At 46.1% G+C, this 14,587-nt stretch overlaps 1 long non-coding RNA gene across 2 annotated transcripts in view; it reads left to right on the forward strand.

Annotated features, from left to right (window-relative positions):
• Positions 1 to 14,188, forward strand: part of LOC148397491 (uncharacterized) — a 28,720-nt gene extending 14,532 nt beyond the window's left edge. For both annotated transcript variants that reach the window (XR_015858722.1, XR_015858721.1), the window contains exon 4: positions 13,367 to 14,188. This is a non-coding gene — a long non-coding RNA (uncharacterized LOC148397491). The remainder of the gene's footprint in view (positions 1 to 13,366) is intronic.
• The last annotated feature ends 399 nt before the right edge of the window (positions 14,189 to 14,587 follow it).

Here is a 14,587-nt window from a genome sequence, read left to right on the forward strand (position 1 = left end):
TGACTTTTTCTTGATTTCTGTGAGCTTCGAGTCACGAGTGCGTGCGGGCGCGCTCAAAGCAGCTGCTCGGCTAAGTGCTAAACCAACGTGAAATAGAAGCGAGGCGAGATCCAACGACGCCGTGAGGGAAAATGAAAAAGAAAAAAGCGCCTGCGAGGGTGATTGATGCGGGGACAGGAGTGAAGGTCTCGCGCCTGAAAGCGAGTCGCGGTGAGAGTGATTCTTAGCGGCGTGATTAAAGTTTAAAGTTGTAAGGACGCATTAGTGCTTTCTTCCCGCGATTTACTGCCGCGTTCCCTTGACTTGATTTAACGTTGGGCGTTGTTGAATAAACATCCTGTGAGCTTTCATTAAACTCCCCCGAAAGGCGAACAAAAAAAGTGTAGTCCAGTTTGTCAAAATATTTACGACAGGCCAAGGATAAACACGTCGTTTGCCAAATGACCTCGAACATCGACAAAGCACAAACACGTCTCGCCTTTACCACATTTCTTTCCTGCAGCAAGTGAAGACAAAAAAATTGCAAAAAAAAAACAATTTAGTTGAGTGAATGAAATTTTGATGAAATATTGACATTTGCAATTACTTGCTTTGACATTGTGTGTTTATTGCTAAATGTTTGTGTTGTACAACCGCTAAAGTCGTAGAAAACCTGCCAATGATTAGCAGCTGGATGAAATTGAAGAACGCTTGAAAAAAAGTCAACAGACAACCAATCGTTGTCAAGACTTTGGTCCATCTTCAAGCTTACCTAACCTAGCCAAGCATAGGCAGTTCCAAACAGCAAAATTCGTACACACATCAAAGTCAAGTGCCAAAATGTGTCAAATGAATTCTAAAAACACTAACAGCGGCTAGCAGACGCGCTAACTAACTTAAAGAATCAAAGTGCTCAGTGTGTGGGTTTTTTTTTTTCTTGTTTTAACATTAGCATACGTTAGTTGCTACTCTCACTGCTCTGTGCGTGTACCCATGTGTTCCAAGCGAGGGAGCGTGCGTTCACTGAAGGGTGACGACCATCTGTCGTGGGCCTCACTAACATGCAGGTGCATCGCTACATAGCTTAGCACGCGAGCAGGAATACATAAGGTGGAGACGTGACCCTCAGAGAGTAGGGTGTTAAGTCAGACCTCATGGTCACGTCATGCTTCATTTAAGGCAGTCTCAGCAGGAGCCAAACGATGAACTAAATGTGGACTAAAATGATCTGGGACGTGAACTAACCTCGCCTAGCTCAGCATTGCAAAATGTTAAACTTATTCCCTTGATAGCATAGCAAAGCACGACATGGTGGCCGTTGGCAAGGAATGTATGCTGAAATACGTTCTATATTCACATTATAGTCCAACTATCTTTAAATCATAAAATGCAATTCTTATTCCGAAAAAAAAATACAAGTTCATCTTCTATTGCAACTTTTGGGGTTACCATGTTAAGAGCCAAAACGAGTCTTTCAGTATTTATGGACCTGACCGTAGCATAGCACGCTAGCGCAAGACATGCTAAACCAATTAGGCTTGCCGTTATCGACGTGGCGACCGCTCGTTCTCCTCCTTTGATGAATTGCCGCACAGATGTTAGCATGAAGGTACGCTCTAATCCCGCGCATGAAATTAAACAGATATGCTGATCTCATATATTAAATAAAGAAGCATATAATCCTAATATGGAGGGATTGCAGAGGGGAGGGGGCATGCTTCAGGCCGGGGTTACGTGCGGAGTCTAAATCCAGGTGTATGAGGTCCTAAATCGGGCAGGATTAGCAAAAAGGTTATTGTAATTTTTTAAATAACACAAAAGCAGATTTGATTATTACAAAAAAGGCCCAGCGGACCATCTGCAACCACTGCTTGGCGGATTCATGTTGATTTCTTTTGTTGCGGTTGTCATCGTTGCTGCTTGACTGCAATTATTAATATTGTTTTTCATCTTGCGGGGCCAGCTGGGGGCACGACACGTGATTGACTGATGTCCCGAACACAGAGCATGAGCCCAAATACAGCATTTACAGTCAACCGCCCTCGTCTGGGTTCACTGTCGTGCTATTTTGCGCATGTTTTTTTTTTTTTAACTAATTTTGTGTGTGCGTGTGTTTTCGGTGTAATTTCATTGTCAACCATGAGAAAACGTGGTTTCATGTCAAATCCTCTTCAAGCATAGCCTAGCATAGCACGGCATGAAAACAGTGGCTGCTGGACAGCCCAAAATGCTGGCCCGAAGATTTTTCTTCCTCTTACTTAAATTTCTATCGCAGACACAAAGCAGCAAAGGCATGTGAGGATTAGAAAGTGCTGACAGAGTGATGCAGCGCTGTTCTCGTGCTCATTTCCCCTCCCTCTCCACCCCCCTTCCATTCCGGCGCACCCCTGGGCAGACTAATGTGACACCAGCCACCTCGTTTTTGAAGCTAGGCTCGCAGCTTTGGGTGACAGGTACGCCAGGGAGCATCAGCGTATTCCGCCACTGCCGCCCGCCCGCCCGCCGGCCTTCAGGTTCATGCGTTGTGACGGATATTCTCTGCCGCTCGCCCGCCCGCCCCCCTGCAGGCGCCGCCCTGGCCGCCGCCCAGTCGCAAACATGTTTTGGTGGCGAGTGGTTGTGTGCTTGGGAATAACTGGGGAAAAGGAGCCACTTCGTTCAATACTGTTCGGATTCTGAGAATATAAAATAAATGTTTAGTCGACCGATTCCGGTAAAATATTGCTTCTGATTGTCTTAACATCTGAAATGTCTGACTACAGTGATCCAAAACACTGTGAGTCATGATAGCTCACTGCGCTACTTTTATGGAAATAAATGACTTAATGTAATGTAGTACTTCTCGTGTTAACTTTATTCGAGCTAACTAATTGTTTACAGTTTTTAACGTCAGAGATTTTGTAATATGTCAACTAACAACTAAATAATTTTCATTATAAAACAAAACCAAAAACATCTGACCAACCAACAGACCTGACTATAACAACTAACCTTACCGTGGTGAGAGAAAAAAACCCACCTTATTTTTTATTCTGTTTAAAAACTTGAGTAAAAAATTTAGTGTCTCGACTCAGGTATGTTTTAATGTAAAAAGCAAAAACATCTTGAGCTGTTGAAATCTGCTCATGTGGCGTAACAATATAACGGCAAAACAAAAATCTTGTGTGTATTTAGTATTTGATTGTATGCGCAGTCATTTTGTGTGTCGTTTAAGTCAGGATGCGTTTGCCTTCATCCTTGGCGTGACCTTCACGTTTGAGGACCTTCCTGACAAAAGTGAGCCCGGAATTTCCCACTTGGGTTGATCGCTGATATTTACCGCTGATGAGCGCTACGCAGCAGGGCGGCCGCGCCTTGAAGTCCGCGCACGGTCACGGTCGTGGGCTCGCGGTCGGGGGTCTCCACGCTCTGTTTTTGCAAGGTGGGCCCACAAAGGCCCAGTTGATAATGCGGTTAGCCGCGTGACCGACGCTACCTTTACACCGCGACAACAGAAGTCTTCCCTTGACCCCAACGACCCTAAAAAATGAATTGTTTTGAAATACATCGCACATATTTGAAGATAGTTTTTAAAGGAAATGTGCAAAGAACGACAACTTCGTATAGAATTGTGGAGCCCTCTAGACTCGGTTTTTACAGTTCCGGCATTTTGTTGATGCGTCTGTCCAAGCATCTTTGTGTTCTTGGGAACATTCTGGAAGATAGCGACAGATCGATGTGTGTGTGTGTGTGTGTGTGTGTGTGGTTTGTAAAACGGAATTAATTATCACCACAACAAATGTCTGCTGTCCCGCTCTGTGGGAGGATGTGCTCGTGTGACGCTCAGACATTTGGAGACGGAACACTTTCGCAGCGTTTCTTTACACTTCGGACTTTTGGCAGGGAATATTATCCTCATTCTTCCCGCGCAATGGCCGAATGCGACGGAAACAAACGGTCAAGTTGCGGCCGCAGATGCTCACCGCTGCCGAGTCTGACGGCTTTGTCAGCTCGCACCTGTCAGGTGCGTCGTGCCAGCCGTGTCACACTCAATCACTTCACTACAAAAAACTCTTTTTAATCTCACACACACACTCTCACACACACATAGTCACACACATGCCAAAGCAACAGGTGGCACGAGAACCTAAAGTTCATTTGAACAAAGAATGTAAAATCTTGCCACCAAAACGAAATCGTTTATTGAGCAATGCAACCTATGAGGTTGTAAAAGACATCATTTGCGTCCTAACTAACCAATCAACAGACCAACTATTCGCTTAACCAGCCCAATGGCTAACCATTAGCTTGCTTACAAAGTGGCTAGGCGGCTAACTAACCAACCGGTAGACCGACAAAACAACATAACTAACCCGTTAATTAATAAACCAACCTACAAATTCACAAACCAAATAAGTGGCCGACGAAAGGACAGAAGTAACTTACCTCAATAACAAAATGAGTAACTAGCAACACAGATCAACTAACCAAGCACACATAAGGCTCACAAGCTAACTACCGCAATTGCTATCAAACCCATCAACCTACCAACAAACTCATTAATTACCTAACTAATGAATACTGACTAACTAATCAACCAAAAGAGTAACCACGAACAACTGCTCGCTCGCCTGAAACTAATCAAATACCCTCTCAGACCCACTGACCAACTCACTCATGAATCGCAACCGGCCAAACCACAAACTAACCAAGCAGCTACCAAAACCAAATACAACCAACTAGTCGACTTTTGCCGAAACAGGGAGGACGCTTGTTGTGGTCGCACGTTGTCTTCGGAGCTGCTCTTTATTGAGGCACTGTCGAGCTAAACTTGTGACCCTTGGACACGAAGGTTACTCGCAGTCAGTCGTGAGAAAGCTGACCAGGGGTGTCGGAAAGGTGGGCGAGGCCAGCTGATGCTGACCAGGTGGGAGATGTTAGCCGCTAAGTCTGCTGAGTGATGTGCTGATGGATATAAACAGCTGTTATTCTTGCTAATGGAAAGCAATTAGAAACATCTGCACGCTTGGCGGCCGGCAACACGTCCTCCCCCTTCCCCTCCCAGGTGCTGCTGGGAAATAATTACATCATCGGGACAGAAGGAAAGGGGGCGGTGCTGTTTGGTCGGAGCTGGAAGACGGCTGACGATCCGCAGACAGTCGAGGCAGCTATTGGATCGACACCGAGGACGTACTTCAGGTCAAAGCGCGGGGGGCGGGGGTCATAGAATGTCAAATTTGGCTTTGGAAACAGGTTTGGATTTCCGATTCAAGTTTGAAGCCAAGGTCACGGTTTCAAACCAGGCCTGGGCTTTCGATAGACCCCGGGGCAAACGTTCACACAGGACCTTGAGTTTTTAGCCTGTTTGAAATTGGGGTTTCAAGGCAGTTTTAGGGTTTGAAATTAGAGTTTCAAGAGCTTCATCTTATGGTTTCAAGACAGTATTAGGGTTTCAAAGTTGGGTTTCAAGCCTGCGTTCCAAGTCAAGCTTAAGGCTCGAAATGAAAGGCCAAAGCCTTAAGTAAATATTTCAATGCAGGGTTTGGTTTTAAATTTATGTTTAGGATTTCAAAAGAAGGGTTGGTATTTCATTGAAGGGTTGCAAGCAAGGGTCAGACTGTCAAGTTAGGGCGCCGAGCGTGGCTGTGTGCTACTAAGAGTGTTGCGTGTCCCGGTGCCAAGGAGAGCAGAATGTCATCAGCGCTCATAACCGCGGCGGCGAATTCATCAGCGCCGCTGATGATGCTAATGGACTCGGTCGAAAATGACTTTGGATGAGCGGCGCCTCATTTTTGCCGCTGGCACATGTCATATTTGCGCCGTACCTGACAAACCTGACCGTAGGCAGCCTGCTGGAGGAGGCTGGGATGATGTCACCTGCCAGTGGCCACTCAGTGCTTTTTAGGGTTATAAGGTTCGGCTTTCAATGTAGCGTTTGAGTACAGGGTTATGGTTGCTAGCTTATATTTGGGTTTCGAGGTGGGGTTTGAAGCATGGGCTTGGGTTTTAAACAATGGTTGGGCTTTCAAGCAAGTGTTAGGGTTTCAAGAATGGTGCAAGGCCTCAGGTTTCAGATTAGGGTTCCAAGCCTGAGTTGAAATTTCAAATTATCGTTTCAAGCCTGAGTTAAGGTTTTAAACGAGGGTTTCAATCCATGTGTTTGTGAACATCCCCATAACATCTACTTGGATTGTTTGCCCTGCTCCGCAGTCCAATGGTCCTCTCCAGCGCTAACGAGGCTAACGCGGCTAACGTGATGTCGCACAGCCGATGCGGTCATGTAGGTCGCGACGGCGCTTTTAGCCAAATGGATGCATATTAATGCAGCCCTTCCGATGTCGGCCCACTTTACTGCGGGGCGCCTTTGCCAAACATATGCAATGCAAATTGAGATGATGGCTGCTAACGGATGCTAACGGCGAGCTCGGGTTCCCCCTAGCGTCATTTTTTTTTCCCAGGGTGCGTGTTGTGAACCAAAATGCATTTTATGTTGTGCTCGTCACAAACTGCCACCACAACATGGTGTGTTGTGGAAACTGAGAACTGGGAAAAAAGATCGGTAGCGCCGGCAAGTGTGCAAATTTGGGCTTTTTTTGGTCATCCATGCCATCAGAATTTGGAAGGAAGTGCGTGGCTTGCTTTGGAATTTCCTTGTAGGGTGTGCAGGGAAGTCAGGTCAATTCTTGCTGGGGACAGTCATACTTTGAAGTCGTTTGGTTGGCGTCTCTTCCATGAGTCGATCCAGAAAAAAGGCTCAGGAAGCCATGCCCTCTGCCATCTTGGTTTGACAAACCCATTTTCGGGTCTTTCTGGCCATTTCTAAGGGTCATTTAAATTGTTTGTGTCTCTGTTGAGAAGAGCCACAAAAACATTCCCAGGAAGCTATTATGGGAATGCATCGTTTTTGATCATTTTTAGGGGTCCTTCTATTTTTCTTTTTTTTTTTTTTTTAAGAACAAGCACTTTGTTTTGACATTTTTTGTCAGGTGTGTGCGGGTGAGCGAGGGTGCGCCCAACAGTGTGTGGCTAGAGTGAGACAAACATGAGCGGTGAGGATGTTGTCATGAAGTCTCTCCAGCGCGTGGCAGCCATCTTCAGCTGGGCTTCACCAAGCGTCTGTCGCCACGTCAGTCACGTCTTGTTTACGGCCAGTGATGCATCGTGGGTAATCGCACAAGTTGGCTTGCGTCCTCACGCTTTCCCTCCAAAACGACAACCCGGCGTTCGCTGCGGCGAAAGCCAGAGTGCACGTGTCAGCGAAGATGACACGTGACGGTCCACCAATTAAAATGGCACAGCAGGGCGCCCGTTGGCAAAATGTTGCATTGTGGGCGCCGGAAGAAATTGACGCGCTCCTTTTGCTACCTCCCGCTTTGCTGCTTGAACCGGGCATTTGGCAGCCGCTGAATTCCAGTTAGTGTCGGTGTACGTGCTTTGACACGAGTTCATAATGATAGAATAAAAGGCTCCAAAAAATATAACAAATCTGTTTGAAAAGAAATGAAAAAGCAGTAAATGCAATTATATAATTCATCTTTTTTTAAAAAAAGAAGTAAAATAATGAATTATCCAATTTTACCCAATTCCATTATTTCTTTAGAATTCAGTAGTGAAAATAAATATGAGAAAAAGAAAATAAAAATCAAACAAAAGGTTAACAAAAACAATAAATGATAATTATTAGGATACAAAATAGACAAGACAATTTATAATTAGAAAATAGCAAAAAATGGAAATATTGAAATGAAAAATGCAAACAGAATATGAATTAGACTTAACGGCAATTACAACCATATTTTGAAATACAATTTCAAAGATGCCAAAAAGTGTGAATTACAAATTAAAAGCATTCTAATTTGATTGTTTAACTCCGTAAGGGTTGATTTCTCATTGAGTTCCGGCCAACCCAAGTTCCCTTTTCTTGCCTATTTCAGTGTTGTTCTCCAACCGCCTGCGGCCAAAGAGGCTCCAAATTAGCGTAGCATTTTCCCGCATCGCAAAGAAGATGGGGGAAAAAAAAAAAAAGCTCCCCGAGCACTGCGGGTCCAAAGTGTTGTTGACGCTCACTCCCCTTCCGTCTTTGTCAAGGCGCAGATTAGCATTGCCGATGCTAGCGGACAGCTGCTGCTGGCAGGCCTCTTTTTCGCGGCGGAAATCTGTCAGCCGGGCGGCGTGGCCAATGTGCTCCGCACGCCCCCGCGGGAGAATGGTGGGGGGCTCAGTGAACAGCACTCAAGGCAGACAGATGTAAAAGTCCACTGGCTGACCGGCCACATTAATGCCGTGCGAGTGGTCGTGGCCGGCCGCCTCAATTCGCCGCCTCGGCTCTCCAGCTGCGGCGTGTCGACGCCAGCCAAAATAATGAGCCCAACCTCTGTGCTTGTTCTGACACGGGGAGTCTGCCATTTTTGCTTTCAAGCCGACATTTTAGGATGCTTTTCACCATCCCTGGCGCTCTTTCAAAACCTCAATCTGCATTTTTATTTTGATCAGTTGTTGCTTCCCGATTCGAACCGTGTACGCTGGGCGAACGGACCAGGATTCCGTTATTGTCATCGGCTCTTTGGAATTTCTGAAAATTTCAAGCCAGTTTAACTTTGCTCATAAAACTTGCCAAGTCTCATATAAGAAGACCCACAAAAAAAAAAACGTTCAAGAATCCGTGCCCTAAAGGACACGGGAAGTTTTCTATTTGAGTTGAAAGCGGCCATTCGGTGTGGCTTTTGCAGCCACAGCCAATTAGCATGAGTTTTGCCGCACTGTACGAAAGCGCCGGATAATTATCAGTTGCTCTCATACCATTCCCGTGACGAGCTGTCAGTTGACACATCAAATTGCTGCGTCGGGGGGATTAGTTAGGGAGCTAAACAATCGGCAATCCATTAAATAAGCCCAGTTATAGCTGTCAGTCAGGCTGACGGTCACAAAATGTCGGCAGGGGCGGGGCGTTTTGACTTGGGGTACAAATTAGCCCAGCGGCAATATGGGTGCCGATGGCTAGTTTAGCCAAATACGCTAAGGTCGTCCGAATGATCTTCCACTGAATCATGACACGAACGAAGAGCTCCTGGTTGAACGCTTGTTGTCATTCGTAATTTGCCTTGCTAGTTTGCTACATGTTAGCATTTGGCAGGCAAAGGGCGAGCAAAAAAAAAGTTGTAAAAAAGTTTTGCGCTTGACGCACCAAAAGATCACAGGCAACTACAATCAAATGCACTGATCTCACAAAGTCAAAGCGCTTTGTCCACAAAAATCTCAATCTCAAAATGCTAATGTAGCGCTCTACCTCCGTCTTCTCGACGAATGTCGCAAACAAATGCGTTCAAATTCTCCACAGCCGTCGTCCAAGATCAAAAAGGCCGCTCGCTTAATAACAAAGCTAACAAAGCATTCGATAGCGTTGCTCAAGTGCTCTTTAACATCGAGCAAAGCGTGTTTGCCTAGACCAGGTCGATATGCGGTTTACTCTGAAAAAAACTGGCGGTTAGCGATGCCCAGGTGTGGAGAGAGGCTCGTCAAACGGCCGACTTTGGATCGGAGGTGACAAATGGGAGCCATTAAGGGCTCGCTGCCTTCACCAAGATGGACTCCTCTGCAAGTGACACCATGAATCATGGGGGCACATTAGGACGTTCCCCCCCCCCCCCGCCCCTCCAAACGGCCCACCTAGCCAAATGCTAACGATAAATGATGCTGGAATGAGAAAAGCATGTGCAGACTTTAACAAACGTGCGTTTGAGTCACTGCCGTCGAGACGTCATTTTAAACTTTTCATTTATTTCAGTTTACTGGAGTGTCATTTGGGTTTAAATGCATTTGAAAACATTTAAAACGACGGTCGCTCAAGTTTTAATCCTACAAAGTATGTCCCGACACTAGGGTTGAGTAACTTGTGCTGTTGGCAGCCTCCCCAAGCGCGTTTGGCGGCCCACAAGCGTCAACGGCCGTCCGGCCGGCGTTTTGTTTCCAAGCATGTGATGACCACTCGAGATGAACAGGCTCACACTTCACACATTTCAGTCTTTGGCACCAGTGGCCCCGCAAAGCAGACACACAAAACAGGCTCCAGAAAACATGCTCCTTTGGACGTGCGCGCGGCGAGGACAGATGGCAGCGCCATCTATTGGGGGGAGGGGGGGACAGACCCTTGAACCGCCAACGGCATTACATCGATACTCTCCTCGTACTTCGTAGACACTTCACTTGCAATCCAATGTAAGTCATTGCAACCTTGATGAATTGCAACTCGTTATTTTTGTCAGTGCATTAAAGAATCATTAGTGTCCCTTTTCTTAGGTGCCGTACTGTTTAGAAAAAGTTTTTTGTCGGCAACACAACTCCTTCTCGATGTGTTTTCCTTGTCCGTCTATGCAGTGGTGGTAAGCACACGTCAGTCGTCGTCACCATTTATCCCGGAAGGTGGCTAATAACATTCGTCGTACGGAAGGTGACCATTTTTTAAGTGACCCACTTTTCAATTAGGCTGTCATCAAAACAAGAGACCAATGACTTGGTCACCGCACGTACAACCACAAGGCATCAGGCAGAAGTAGCCGATCGGCGCTAAGTCGATGGACGTAGGCTCTGATTAGAACCAATTAAGTCACCCCACTGTCGGATCTGAATAACGTTTGTGCGGCTAATGCACATATTTTACACCTCATTAGTGGCTCACTGATTAACGTTTGAAGAGGAGGGGTGAATTGAGGAGGGTGGGCTGTTTATTTGCATCTTACAAAATGATGGGTGAGAGAGCATCTGATGCCGTGCCACTGTAAATGTCTGACTTGGAACGACCTAACTGCTGCACAACCACCAGTAGATGGCATCATTGCCCTATTTGAAAGACGATTTCAGCACTGTTTTGGAGTCCAGGGGAGAAAAGGCATGATTAGTTCTAAAATCCCAGTGGTGTGAAGCCGGCCGATTTGGTCGCGATTCGATCAGGGCGTGCATCGTACAGCTCATTAGCGGCTAGCTGATTGGAGGGAGATGGGAGGAGGCAGGGGTGTATGTGTGTGTGTGGGGTCCGGCGCTCATTTGCATGTTACAATATGCGCTGCATTTCTAAAAAGAAAGTATCTTCAAACACTTGAGGCCACATCTGTGACGAGCTCGGGGAGGTGGCGCATGACTAATTCATTTTTGCGCATCACAATGGCAACTCCCCCCACCACTACCACCGTCCATCTTGTGCCGAAATGTGCATCGCGGGGTGAAATGGGCAAGATGTCGGCTAATTTCATTTTGAATCTCTTTTTCTCATGTTGGTGGCGGTGCGGGGCCGTCTTGTGAAACGTCCTCGTCCTCTTTGATGGAAACATATTGGGGCGGAATGCGCCAGCTGTCGGCCTCCTCTTCCCCCGTCTGCCGCCATTATCCCGGGGCCCCGCCCCGCCTTATGGCTCGGCCCCGTGCTGCCAGCCAGCCGAGCCGCGGTCCAAAATCAAAAGGTGGCTCTTTTACATTCAGGCTTCCACCCTGCGTGGGCACCCACCCTAACCCCCCCATCCACCACAACCAGCCCTGCGTACAACCTTCAGAAACGCGCCATCCGTGTTTGTGGCCGCCATGCGTATCATCACACACGAGGCTTTGGGGCTCCTGGGCAGCTCGTCGTGCCTCTCATGTGACCATATGCCAACTTCTGTGTGACCGCCCCTCAGCCACCTTCACCCCCCCCCTCCCTTCCTCATCCCTAACCATGATAAATTGTGATAGAGGAAGTTGTTTTTAGAACGTGATACATCATCCCAATGCACACTTATGTGTTCGTGGGGGATCCCGGCCTGCCCACCAATAGCAACAAATTGAAGCCCTTTATGAATTAATTGAAGAAAACAATTATACATTTTTAAATTTAAAAACAGGGCTACTCTGTGTTTTCCATGAAAAAACATATGTGGCACAAATTTAAATATTTTCAAAAAATTGTGGATGTAATATTTGCATTATTTATTTTTCTCTTATTCATTTTCTCCATTATTTTTCTTGATGGTGAATGAAATGCTTTGAAAGCCTCTTAATTTGTTCCAACCCTAATTTTGAACATTTTATTTGCAGGCCACTTTCAAAAACAACTGCGGTTGTAATCAAATGAAAACACAAATCCAGTAAAACTGATACAAACAGTCACGGAAGAAAGTTAAGTCAAATAAAAAGTCAAGTCAAAGTTTGCGTCCATCCAATCAGAATGCCAGCGAGAAGCAGCTTGTTTGTGGATTAAGTCTGGGGAATTGTCTCGACCTTTTCCCGCCAAATGTCACACTCTCTCAAGGTGTACACGCTTAATTAGACCCCATTTGCTTTTTCATCTTCAGTTTCCTTTCCCAATTGTTGTTGTTCATTAGAGTCGGGATACCGTTATCCCGCTTCCTGCCAGTGTCCTCCATCTTGCTTCCAAGGGAGCAACGCCCTCCCCCCCCCACCTCTCTTTAATGAGGCCTTCCCAAGGTTCGCTCCAATGACGCCGGGATATTAGCGGAATGATGCGAGCGCTCTTTCTCTTTCCGACCAATTCCCGGTGACATTTGCCATTAACTCCTCGCCGAATTTAACGGGCGACAAAAGCGGAAGAAAAAGCTCGAATCATTCCCAATTAACGGGAGCATCAAAGGCGGAGGGGGGAAAAGTAGAACCTTGCAGGAGACTCGACGGCTACTGCGAAGAGAAAGGTCACAAACAACGCAGCGGCGTTTTGCTAGCACTAATGAGCGCTTTGGTTCGATGGAATTAACGATTGGACACACTCCAAAGAGTCAATAACGCACACAAGTAGATTTGACTGACACGCACAAGTGAAACGACCAACAAAACTTAACGACGTATTCTGAAAAGACATCAATGACAATTTAGCATCTTTTGCTAATTTGAAGTGCGTAAGACGAAGACAAAGTTAGCATCTGTGTTATGTACAAACTTGAAATATTTTGGTCTCCAACATGTTTTTTTTTTTTCAACGTTTAAGACTATTTCAACAAATTCAATGTATGTTTTTGGTAAATGTCAAAGACCATTTAACCTAAATTCCATTTTGGCTGCAACGAGCCAAGTGTACCTTTTTGTAGCAACAAAAACAATTTGGTCTTCCATGAAACTAGCGCAAATTTAGCCACCTTATGAGGCCAGCGTTTGTGTTTTTGTTAAAAAATTTCTAATGTTAACTATTGAGTCTATGCTAACATTCCTTCTTTCGTAAGCAACGTAAGCACTTTAGTGTAAAATGATGAAATGTGTCACAAAAATCAGTCATCTCTTTCTTTTTCAAACTTAAATGAGTGGTCTGGGTTTTTTTTTCGGGTTCCCCCGGGGATCCCTTGCTTGACGACGACTGTCTCCGCGACGAGGCAGCCAGTCAGTCAAAGGGCACTCAGCTCGTACCCTGGTGACGAGGCTTTTCCAATTCCAGGCGACGTCCAATAGTGACAAGCGTGTCACGGAGGAGGATGAATTCCATTAGAGAACAACTGGGACCCCCATCATCCCCCGCTTCGTATCCCCCATCATCTGCCTCCCCGGAGCCCCGAGCAGCATATGACACACAGCCCGAGGCCAGTAAGTCAGCCTCAAATCATCCACTAGACCAACACATCAAAATCAATCACTCAGCCACGTGCTTTTTTGTTTGAAAAAACAACTTACTTTGTTGTACCCGTTGTGGCGTGGACCTCCGGACTCGCACCCAAAATCCACCATCATGTTTCATTGAATAAGCGAGTTCCGACTCAACTCGAAAGGGTTACTAAAGACCGAAAAGTTTTGGTGTTTTTCAACCTTCAGGATCCAGACCACAGTTCTTCTGAATCAATTTGATGACTCGTACAGGCGGCCAGCTAGCGCTAAGCTAACCTCGGTATGATCATATTTTGTTTCCCTTGCAAAAAGAGGCCAACAGCGAGTAAACACGAGGAAGGAAATGATTTTATAAGCTAGGCGCCGGTTAGCGCTGTTGTTTTGTTGTTGCCCGTTCTGACTTCTGAAAATGTTGATTTGTTACGGCCAATTAGCCTCTCTCTTTGAGTCACCGCTGTTTTGAGCACAGTTCTAGTAAATAGTCTCCAATATTTGTCAAATGTGTACTTTGGACTCTGCGGCTAAAAAATTAGGTTAAGCCCTAACTGACAACTCAAGATTGCCTTTGCTCTTGACAAGAAGCACCTGAAAAATGCTTATTATGTCATACTGCTGAGCGACTAGCAAACAGCGATGAAATCATAAATCATCTCTTGTGTTGTCTTGTTAGGAGAGGCCTCAGATTGCAGTCATTCATCCACACGCACTCGTGTCGTTTCCATCCCGGCGACTCGGAAACATTGACGGGCCATTTTGAAAATGTGCTCTTCGCCCATCATGTGTTAAAAACATCGTCTGTCACCGAACCGATGACACGTCACCGTTAATGCGGGAGGGGGGGGCGAGTGTTTGTGTGATGGGAACAAGCTTGATTAACGCGAGATGCGTGTGCGCTGCCGTGACTTACCCAAAATCAAGAATCAATGTGGCAGACTGGAATCCCAGCAGGCGGCCGCTAAACAGCCTATTTGAAATTTCCCAGCATGCTCACTGCTTCAACGCTCCAGCACGCCGACTTTCTGCTTGACTTCTGCTCAGATGTGACGCTAAATATGTC

Source organism: Syngnathus floridae, chromosome 5 (genome assembly GCF_059516105.1).
Source record: "Syngnathus floridae isolate MCC-2025c chromosome 5, RoL_Sflo_1.0, whole genome shotgun sequence".
NCBI classification, from domain to species: domain Eukaryota; kingdom Metazoa; phylum Chordata; class Actinopteri; order Syngnathiformes; family Syngnathidae; genus Syngnathus; species Syngnathus floridae.